The following is an 11,321-nucleotide window of genomic DNA, read 5'->3' as shown; positions in this document are numbered from 1 at the left end:
AAAACAGTGAACATAGAACCATGGAACTGCATTGCTAGGTGGCGTTTTGGGTGGATACCCTTCTTCAGACTGATTGTGCTGAGGGGGGGTGAAGGAGAGAAAGCTGGAGGAAAGGAGGAGCAGGACAAAGCCTGGCATGTGATAGGTGGATACTGGAGAGGGGGATTATTAATAGGCACTTGGTTTAGTTTAGTTTTAGTTTAGAGATACAGTGCGGAAACAGGCCCTTTAGCGCACCGGGTCCGCGCCGACCAGCGATCCCCGTATATCAACACTATGCTACACACATTAGGGACAATTTTTATATTTACCAAGCCAATTAACGTACATACCTGTATGTCTTTGGAGTGTGGCAAGAAACCGAAGATCTTGGAGAAAACCCACGCAGGTCACGGGGAGAACGTACAAACTCCGTACAGACAGCACCCGTAGTTGGGATGGAACCCGGGTCTCCGGCGCTGCATTCGCTGTAAGGCAGCAACTCTACCGCTGCACCACCGTGACCCCCTCGGTTGGCCAATAGCCAGAGTTGAAAAGACAAAAGGTGTGAGATCAGGATAAAAGAGTTGTGCATTGTGAAGCTAGAGGAAGGAGTGTAGGTGGAAGGGAAGGGGGAGAAATGAGTGCACACCCAGATGGGGCAGAGGAACGAGGAAGAAAAGGGGGAAGGGGAGGTGTTGGTTAGTTACCTAAAATTGGACACTTCAATGCAACCCGGCATAATATGAGGTGTTGTTCCTCCATCTTGTGCGTGGACACGCTGACAGTGGATGAGGCCCAGGACAGAGAGGTCTGTGTGGGAATGAGAAGAGAAAATGCTTGCCATCCAGGAGATTGTGTAGGCGTTGGTGGACCAAGCGCAAGTGTTCAACAAAACGAACCTTTGCATGGTTTCGCAGATGTAAAGGAAGCCGCATCAGAAACACCTGATGTTGCAGTCCTTGAGGTTAGAGGAGGTGCACAAGGTCCTGTTTCGCCGGGAATAACTCCTGGGGTCCCTAAGTGGATGTGAGGGAGGAGGTTTAGGGACAGGTCTCACATCTACTGCCTTTGCAGGGGAAAGTACCTGGCGATAGGATAGCTTGATTGGGAAGGGGTGAGTGAACCAAGGAGTTGCAAACGGAGCAGTCTTTGTAGATGTACAGTGGTTCAGCACAGTAAGAGTCCATTCGTCTGCCAAATCTATGCTGGCCCTCTGCAAGAGTAATCCAGCTAGCTGCATTGGCCTGTTGTCTTTGCATTGTTCATTTCCATTTTGGATCCAGTTTGTTTCAAAATGCCAAAACTGAATCTGCCGTTACTGCTTTCTCCAGACAGTGCACTTCAGAGTCTGACTGTAAAGTTTAGATGTTCAATTTAACAATCACGGACATTTTGTCTTTGCTGCTTCTTGATCATTCCACCAATGGGAACAATTTATCTTTACCAGTTATTATTCCTCTGTAATTTTGAATGGCTATATTAGCCCTCCTCTCAGGAGGCTGAGGGATGACCTGATAGACAGATATACAGATTACAATCCACAATTTGGATCAGAATGTACAAGGCAGGATTAATAAATCCATATTGTAGAGAGCAAAGATGGCTATCAAAGGTTACAGAAGTGGTTAATGGAGTTTAATTCAGAGGTGTTGCTTTTTGGGAAGTCTAACCCGAGGAGGATCTTAAATAGGCAAGGCATGCAAGTATGCACACTCCAAAGACGTACAGGTATGTAGGTTAATTGGCTGGGTAAATGTAAAAATTGTCCCTAGTGGGTGTAGGATAGTGTTAATGTACGGGGATCGCTGGGCGGCACGGACTTGGAGGGCCGAAAAGGCCTGTTTCCGGCTGTATATATATGATATGATATGATATGATACCATCCTAAAGTAAGTAGCAGGGCTTTGGGATGTTGTAGAACCAAGGGATCTAGGAGTGCAGGCACATATTTCCTTGAGAGTGGCATGGTGGTCAAGAAGGCTTTTGGCACATTGGCCTTCATTAGTCAAGGTCTTGAGTATATTATGAAGAGAGACACAAAATGCTGGAGTACTCAGCGGGACAGGCAATATCCATGGAGAGAAGGAATGGGTGACGTTTCAGGTCGAGACCCTTCTTCAGACAGTCAGTATATAAGTTGAGATGTTATGTTACATTTGCACACGGCTTTGGAGAGGCTACAGTTGGAGTATTTGGTTCAGTTTTGGTCTCCCTACTATAGGAAATATGTTATTTAACTGGAAACAGTGCAGAGAAGAATTACGAGGATGTTCGCAGGACGTGAGAGGCTGAGCTATAGGGAGAGGTTGGGCAGACTACGACTGTATTCCTTGGAGTGCAGGAGGATGTGAGGTAATCTTATAGAAGTGTATAAGATCATGAGGAAAATAGGTGTAGACGTGACAAACGATCGGCATGGCCATTGGTGGGCCAAAGGGCCAGTTTCTACAAGCCTGTGAAAATGCACTGTGAACTGTTTACATTACAATTTGTTATAAGGTCAAAGGGAACAGGAGTAGAATTAGGCCATTCGGCCCATCAAGTCTACTCCGCCATTCAATCATGGCTGATCTATCTATCCCTCCAAACCTAAATCTCATAATCTCGCCCTCCCTCCTAAAGTTACAGGTAACTTTCCAATAAACATGTCACTAAAACATTGTATAGAGACTGAATATCCATCACTTATTGCAGGTTGAGAAACTGGCAAAAAATATTTTCCAAAAAAATTGAAATATTATCTAAACACAGCACCCCTCTCTATCTGTTCTAGACAAATACAATTGAGGCTAAAAAGATGTGTGTATTACAAGGTATGTTGGATTACATGCGGTTTCTAACGTGCTTTTACATGTGAGCAAGTAAGAGCTAATGTGTATTCTTGTCAGTCTGAAAGGTTTCTTGCCTTGGGGTGAATAATGCGGTGGCTGGAAATCTGCAACACAACCAGGAAACACTGGATATAGCCAACACAGAGTGGAGATAGGAACAGTCTGAACATTTGGTGTCAGAACTGGAAAATGCTCACTTTCCCCGCTTCTATTTGCCCTTATTATAGAACCACTTGCTGAGAGTATTAGATCAAATTCAGATATTCATGGCTATAATCCTAAAGATACAACCAATAAAATTTCTTTATATGCGGATGATGTATTAATATACATTACAAAGCCAGAAATTAGCATTCCGAATTTATTAAATCTCATAACTCAATTTGGTTCATTTTCAGGTTATAGAATTAACTGGTACAAAAGTGAAATTATGCCAATAATGGAGCATAATTCGGCCATACTTCAACAATTTCCTTTTAAAATTGCCTATGAAAAGTTTAAATATCTTTGAATTTACGTGACTAGGAAATATACTTCTTTATTTAAATTAAATTTTCCTCCTTTACTCACTAAATTACACAGAAATATCCAATTTTGGAAAACACTTCCTATATCATTAGTTGGTCGTAGTAATGCTATAAAGATGATCTTTCTCCCACAGCTACTATATTTATTTCAAGCAATTCCGATCTATCTTCCAAAAAAGTTTTTTTTTTAAATTGATTCAATTGTTAATTTTATTTGGGACTACAAAACTCATAGAATAAATAAAAGACATCTATGTAAGTCTAAAACTAATGGAGGAATTGCCTTACCCAACTTCTTATTTTATTATTGGGCGGTTAATATTAAAAATATAACCTGCTGGTTGGATGATACTGATCAACAACCGGATTGGTTAAAGATGGAGAAAGAGGATTGTTTACCATTTGATATTGGTGCAATCCTCTTAGCTCCAATAAATTTAAATAAAAAAACATATGGAGGCAATCCCATTATACACAGTGTTATCCGTACCTGGAAACAATTAAATCTTACTTTAAAATTGAGTAAATTATCTGCTTTCCTTCCTATTGCGAATAACCCTTCTTTTAAACCGTCTGTCTTAGATAGAGGATTTGCTCAATGGAAAAGTTATGGAATTAAAAGGGTGGGGGATCTTTATCATAAGGGAACTTTTCTTTCTTTTCAGGATTTACAGCAGAAGTACAGATTACATGTTAATAATTATTTTAGATATTTACAACTTAGAGATTATGTAAAATTACACATGCAAGAATATAAGTTTAGAGGTCCAGAAACTCTTGATGTATGCCTGAATCGACATTATAATTCAAATAAATTAATATCCTTTATTTATAATACTCTCCTAGACACTGACATTCCGTCATCAGAATCTTATAGACGAGCATGGGAGGACGAATTGAATCAACTCATAATGCAAGATATATGGGATGAAAGTTTACAACATATACACCGATGTTCATTAAATACTAGACATTCCTTAATACAATTTAAAATAATATAGATTACATTATTCGAAGACGAAATTAAATAGGATTTTTCCTAGTATCTCTCCTATTTGTGATAAATGTCAATTTCAAGAAGCTAATTTAACTCATATTTTCGTAACTTGTATAAAAATGCAAAATTTCTGGTTGGAGATTTTAAAAATAGTTTCTAAAGTTATCAACAAGCAATTGGATATGGATCCAAAATTAATTATATTAGGAGTATCAGAACATACTACAAACTTTACAACAAGTCAGGTACATTTTCTTGATTACAGTTTAATAACTGCGAAAAAATTAATACTTAAATTTTGGAAAAAACCAATAACCCCCACAATTAAAATGTGGACTACGGAAATGACAGAGACCCTGCATTTGGAAAAAATAAGATTTGCCTTAATTGACAAACCTGAGTTATTTTTTTAAATATGGTCTCCATTTATTGAATTTTTAGAAAAGTAAATGGGTTTGGCACAGGACTAAAATAAAAATTTTAAATTAAAAGTTGAAACTTGAGTTAAGGGCTGGATGTACAACTGTGGTTATTGTCTCCCGGATCTACCCCCTTTAATTTTTATAGTTATATCTTTTTTTTTTAAATTCTCTTACTCTCTCTTTCCAATAGTTTATAGTTTTTCCCCTTTATTTTTTATTTTCTCTCTTTAATTTTTTTTAAATTGAAGCTATGTAAGAACTGTAACAAATTTGTCTTTTATTTCTATTTGTACATATGCCTTTCAAAAAAAAAACAACAAAAAAAAACTGGAAAATGCTACAACACCAAATTTCATAGTATTTTGTTTAAGCAAGTACAGGGGCAATGGTATTGGTATTTGTTTATTATTGTCACGTGTGCTGAACGTCAGTGAGGAGCGTTTGTTTCGTGTGCTCTCCAGTCAACAAGTCAAGTGTATTTGTCACATACACATACAAGAAGTGCAGTGAAATGAAAGGTCACCCACAATCCAGCAATAGAGCAATACAAATAAACAATTTCACACACAATCACAACAATCACAAACCAAAACAAAAAGGTACATCCATCCAGGCATAAATGAGTACGCCAGGTAGTGCAAAAGAGAAAATATCAGAGTGCAGAATTTAGCATAACAGCGACAGAGAAAATGCAGATTTAAAAAAATAGTGAGAGGGAGGAAAGAGCAAAAGTGGTCAGAAAACGATAGAAGCAACATTCGGAAGTGGAATATATTGTGCAGGTTCTGCTACACTGCAATCTCAGTAAAAGCTACCAAAAACAAATCTGAATATTCCAGAGTTTTCAGAAACCAGGAGGCAAAATGGGAAAGGAGGTGGATCGCGGAGATACTGGCAGTGGGTGAGTAAATACCTTAGTCCAGAAAATCAGAGCGAGAGATAACAAAGTACAAGACCACTGCAGGCAAAGGAAGGCTGTGGTTGCAGGCCGGTGGGTAACTCTACCCTCAATAGTTGTTACAAGCTGGAGTAACTCAGCGGGACAGGCAGCATCTCTGAAGAGAAGCAATGGGTGACGTTTCAGGTTAAGACCCTTCTTTAGACTGATCCCTCAATAGTTGTGTTGGACAGAGTTTCAATCAAGAAGTTACAAGAGCGTGCAACAAAGTATTGGGGTATTTAAACCTCTACACAGACCCTTCAAAATGTTTGCCTTTGCCAGAATGTGCCAAGGTCATGATAATTATTGCCCTAATTCAGAGTCTCAGTGATACTGCACTTTCAGCAGCAGCACCAAAGGATGGTTATGTGAAGTCAAGGATTATCCATGGACCACATGACACCACTCCAAAGCCCATGCCGAAGAGAAAATACTCAAACAATGTCAGCAACTTAGTCATTTTAACATGACTGAGGAAACCAGAAGCATCTTGAAGTAATGCCTCTGGGGAAGCCTTGCAGTGTATTGCAGTTAGGGTTGCCAACTTCCTCACTCCCAAATACGGGACAAGGTGACCTCACCCAGCCAGCGGCCACGTGCTCCCACGTTGCTACGCAACCCGTCGCCCGAGCCGGGCGGACACTATTGGTGGTGCGGGAGCATGAGGCCGCTGGCTGGATGAAGTCACGTGGGGCGCGGGGCAGTGACGTCACCCTTTGTCCCGTATTTGGGAGTGAGGAAGTTGCCAACCCTATTAATACGGGACAAGACCGTACGGGACAAACTAATTTAGCCCAAAATACGGGATGTCCCCAAATAAATTGAGATTGTAATTGATCCAATTACCAATTCCTTCCTCCACGACTATTCCCATTTCAACTTCCCTTTATTGCCGATAGTCCCAGTTTCTGCTTGACCACAAGCACAGGATGTAATATTATATCAAGTTAACATTCCAGAACAATATGCATCCAACCGTGGCAGAGGCCACAGCAACATCATCTCTTCACCCTTATTTGGGCCTTCTGTTTGCTTTTGCCAGTTGTAATCTTCCTCTGCAATTTTGTCTAATGACTTGCAGCAGTGAAGGCTTGTGGAGCCATTTAGGACAACACTGTGCAGCCTTCTCATTAGATGCATAACTGCCAGCATAAAGTTTATTCTGATATATTGTTTAAAGTATCTGTTCTTATCAGTTTAACATCTGATACGTCTCTGATCTAGGGAGCTTATATTAAATGGATTTTTGGAACAGGGAGATGGAATAAGGGCTTGCCCTGTCCACGCCACGCATCAACACAGGTATTGCAGTGCCTCCAGGAATGGATGAAGGGGAGCTAGTGGATGTAGTATATCTAGACTTTCAGAAAGCCTTTGATAAGGTCCCGCACGGGAGATTGGTGAGCAAAATTAAAGCACATGGTATTGGGGGTAGAGTGTTGACATAGATAGAGAATTGGTTGGCAGACACGAAGCATAGAGTAGGAGTAAACGGGTCCTTTTCAGAATGGCCGGCACTGGCGAGTGGAGTGCCGCAAGGCTCGGTGTTGGGGCCGCAACTATTTACCATATATATTAATGATTGGATGAAGGAATTAGACGTAACACTAGCAAGTTTGCAGGTATCACAAAATGCTGCAGTAACTCAGCAGGTCAGGCAGCATCTAGGAGAGAGAGAATGGGTGATGTTTCGGGCCGAGACCCTTCTTCAGACTAGCAAGTTTGCAGATGACACAAAACTGGGTGGCAGTGTGAACTGCGAAGAGGATCTTAGGAGGTTGCAGGGTGACCTGGACAGGTTGAGTGAGTGGGCAGATGCATGGCATAATGTAGATAAATGTGAGGTTATCCACTTTGGCGGCAAAAACAAGGAGGCAGATTACCTAACCTTACCTAATGGTGTCAGGTTAGGTAAGGGGGAGGTGCAGCGAAACCTGGGTGTCCTTGTACACAAGTCACTGAAAGTTGGCATGCAGGTACAGCAGGCAGTGAAGAAAGCTAATGGCATGTTGGCCTTCATAACGAGAGGGTTTGAGTATAGGAGTAAAGAGGTTCTTCTGCAGTTGTATAGGGCCCAGGTGAGAGCACATCTGGAGTATTGTGTACAGTTTTGGTCTCCTAATTTGAGGAAGGACATCCTTGTAATTGAGGCAGTGTAGCGTTGGTTCACGAGATTGATCCCTGGGATGGCGGGACTGTCATATGAGGAAAGATTGAAAAGACTAGGCTTGTATTCACTGGAGTTTAGAAGGATGAGAGGGGATATTATAGAGACATATAAAATTATAAAAGGACTGGACAAGCTAGATGCAGGAAAAATGTTCCCAATCTTGGGCGAGTCCAGAACCAGGGGCCACAGTCTTAGAATAAAGGGGAGGCCATTTAAAACTGAGGTGAGAAGGAACTTTTTCACCCAGAGAGTTGTGAATTTGTGGAATTCTCTGCCACAGAGGGCAGTGGAGGTCAATTCACTGGATGAATTTAAGAGAAAGTTAGATAGAGCTCTGGGGGCTAGTAGAATCATGGGATATGGGGAGAAGTTGGGCATAGGTTACTGTTTGTGGATGATCAGCCATGATCACAATGAATGGCGGTGCTAGCTCGAAGGGCCGAATGGCCTACTCCTGCACCTATTTTCCATGTTTCTATGTTTCCATGACACTTGTTCACCAGATTAATTCCCGGGATGGCGGGATTGACATCTGATCGACTGGGCTTATACTCACTGGAATTCAGAAGGTTGAGAGGGGATCTTATAGAAACATATATAATTCTTAAAGGATTGGACAGGCTTGATGCAGGAAAAAATGTTCCCGATGTTGGGGGAGTCCAGAACCAGGGGTCACAGTTTAAGAATAAGGGGTAGGCCATTTACGACTTAGATGAGGAAAATCTTTTTCACCCAGAGTTGTGAATCGGTGGAATTCACTGCCACAGAAGGCAGTGGAGGCCATTTCACTGGATGTTTTCAAGAGAGACTTTGATATAGCTCTTAAGGCTAATGGAATCAAGGGATATGGGGAGAAAGCAGGAACGGGGGTACTGACTTTGGATGATCGGCCATGATGATATTGAATAGGGGTGCTGGCTAGAAGGGCCGAATGGTCTACTCCTGCAACTATTTTCTATGTCACATTGAGATACACACTGGCTTTGTTGAGGTGGGCTTAGTTTTACGGTGAGATGGATAAAGTTTACAGAAGATATGAAGGGCAATGTTTCCACACAGAGGGTGGTGAGTGCCTTGAATGTGCTGCTGGGCCAGTAGTGGAGGCAGATACGTTGGTGACAGTTCAGAGACTTTTGGATCGGCACATTGATATGCAGGGAATGGAGGGATATGGATTAAATGCAGGCAGATGTGTTGGTCTTGGCATCATGTTCGGCACAGGCATCGTGGGCCGAAGGGCCTGTTCCCGAGCTGTACTGTTCTATGTTCTAAATGGTGTGTTCAACTATTCTAGCTATAAACAAAAAGAAATGTGTACAATTATATTAATGCAATTTTTTTAAATCCCATTTTCCAGGAAGTGCACAAGGCAAACATCCCTGGTGACTTTAAAAAAAGAAGTTGTGAATCTCTGTTTTGGATGGTTTTTCTGGTGTAGGGAGTGCCACAGTATTCTTGAAAAGTATTTCAGCCCACAATGTCTGTATTTCCAGGATTCAGACAGCAATGATTTCAAGATCTATTTATTGTCACATGTACCAATGAAGGTACAGTGAAATTTGAGTTACCTGCAATGAAGCCAACACCAATGTATTCCCAGTCAGGGTGGTTTGTGGCTTGGCGGGGAACCCGTGAAGTGTTCCCAAAAACCTGCATCCTTGATCGACTGGCGAGGCCATAGATTTGGAAGCTGCTGTCAGAGTAGCCTGGCTCAGTGAATGCTGTGCGTTTTATAAATGCTGTTTACTGTAACCACATTGTTGAGTTTGGAGGTTTCATGTGGTGATTGGGGTGGCCAGTCATGCACTGTGCTTTGTAATGGATAGCACTGAGTGCAATGAGGGCTGTACTCATCAAGGCAATGAGATAGATTGCCACCATGCCCCCAGCTCGTGCTTTATCAATGATGGAAAGGTCTTGGGGAGCCCGACAAGACGCAGTGTACCCTCAGCTAGTGGAGCCATTGCCTCCCTGCGTCAGCTCCATGGGTTCAATCCTGACCTCTGAAACTATCCGTGTACAACTGGCATATTCTCCCAGTGACCAACAGTGTTCTCTCACATCCCAAAGACATGTGGATTGGTAAGTTAACTAGCCGCTGTGAACTGTCCCAAGTGTGCAGGCCAGGGGTAGAATCTGCAGGGAGCTGATGGAATGATTCATTTAGAATGAATGCATTGATGTTCACTAACTCTCGATGGGCCAATGTCTATATCCCTGCTGTACTTCGCAGTCAGTCCCTCATATTTGGTGTTCTATCCTGTTTAGTGAAGGCTCTCTCTCTGTGTGCCCTCAGGGTCTGTGTGTGTGTGTGTGTGCCCACTCTGTGTGTGATCCCACCCATCCTCTGACATAGCACGTGTCCACGCACTACTGCCTGTGTGCCCACCCTCTGTGTGTGCCCACCCTGTGTGTGGTGCCCACCCATCCTCTGACATAGCATGTGTCCACACACTACTGCCTGTGTGCCCACCCTCTGTGTGTGCCCACCCTACCCTCTGTGTGTGTGTGCGCACCCTACCCTCTGTGTGTGTGTGTGTGCCCCACCCTCTTGTTGTGTGCCACCCTGTGTGTGCCCACCCTGTGTGTGCCCACCCATCCTCTGACATAGCATGTGTCCACACACTACCCCCTCTGTGTGTACCCACCCCAGTGTGTACCCACTGACTGCTCCATCCCCTCTGCCTGTGTGTGTGTGTGCCCCCACCGTGTGTGTGTGTGTGTGCCCCCACCGTGTGTGTGTGTGTGCCAACCTGTTTCTCTCCGTGCAGGGCCTCTAGTTCTCCGTCTCTTCCTCTCTCTATACACCCTCTCTCTCTCCCCACCTCCCCTCTCTCTCTCTCTCTCTCTCTCTGTATGAAGTGTCTGTGCCTGATCTCTGTGTGTGTGTGTGTGTGTGTGTGTGTGTGTGTGTGTGTACATTCCTGGCGGGCTCTGGCTTGTTGTGCAAGTGCATGTTGCTCCCTTTTCCCCCTGTGCGTGCCGCTCCCTCGCCCAGTGAAGTGTGTGTGTGTGAGAGAGGGAGAGAGGCTGCTGGAGCTGTGTGTGCTGTGTGTGTGTGTGTGTGTCTGTGCTCGGGTCTGGAGACAGAGCTGTGAGACAGCGGCTGCTGCTGGAGCTGGGTCTGAACTGGAGGTGGAGGCAGCGCTGTGGCTGCTGTCGCTCTGTGTCTAGTGAGTGTGTGTCTGACTGACCCTCTGTGTGTGGAGCAGCGCCGTGCCCCGCTGGAGCCTGTCTGTCTGTCCTGCCTTGCCCTGTGCTGTGCTGTGCTGTCCGTGTGTGTGTGTGAGCTGTGCGGTGCGGTGCCGCCGCTGCAACACCAACACCAACACCAACATGGCTGAGGTGGGGGGCGGGGGGGGCGGCGGCCTGGCCGAGCAGCTCAAGTCGTGCATCGTCTGGTCGTGGACCTACCTGTGGACCCTCTGGTTCTTCCTAATGCTCTTCCTGGT

At 43.7% G+C, this 11,321-nt stretch overlaps 1 non-coding gene across 1 annotated transcript; it reads left to right on the top strand.

The window, feature by feature from the left end:
• The first annotated feature begins 6,851 nt into the window (after positions 1–6,851).
• On the top strand, positions 6,852–7,035 carry LOC144603772 (U2 spliceosomal RNA). The gene has a single exon (XR_013548660.1). It is a non-coding gene; the product is annotated as a U2 spliceosomal RNA (small nuclear RNA).
• Positions 7,036–11,321: the final 4,286 nt, after the last annotated feature.

The sequence above is a fragment of the Rhinoraja longicauda genome, chromosome 20 (genome assembly GCF_053455715.1).
Source record: "Rhinoraja longicauda isolate Sanriku21f chromosome 20, sRhiLon1.1, whole genome shotgun sequence".
Taxonomy (NCBI): domain Eukaryota; kingdom Metazoa; phylum Chordata; class Chondrichthyes; order Rajiformes; family Arhynchobatidae; genus Rhinoraja; species Rhinoraja longicauda.
Note: the sequence above shows the minus strand (reverse complement) of the source record. Positions and strands in the feature narration are given on the sequence as shown.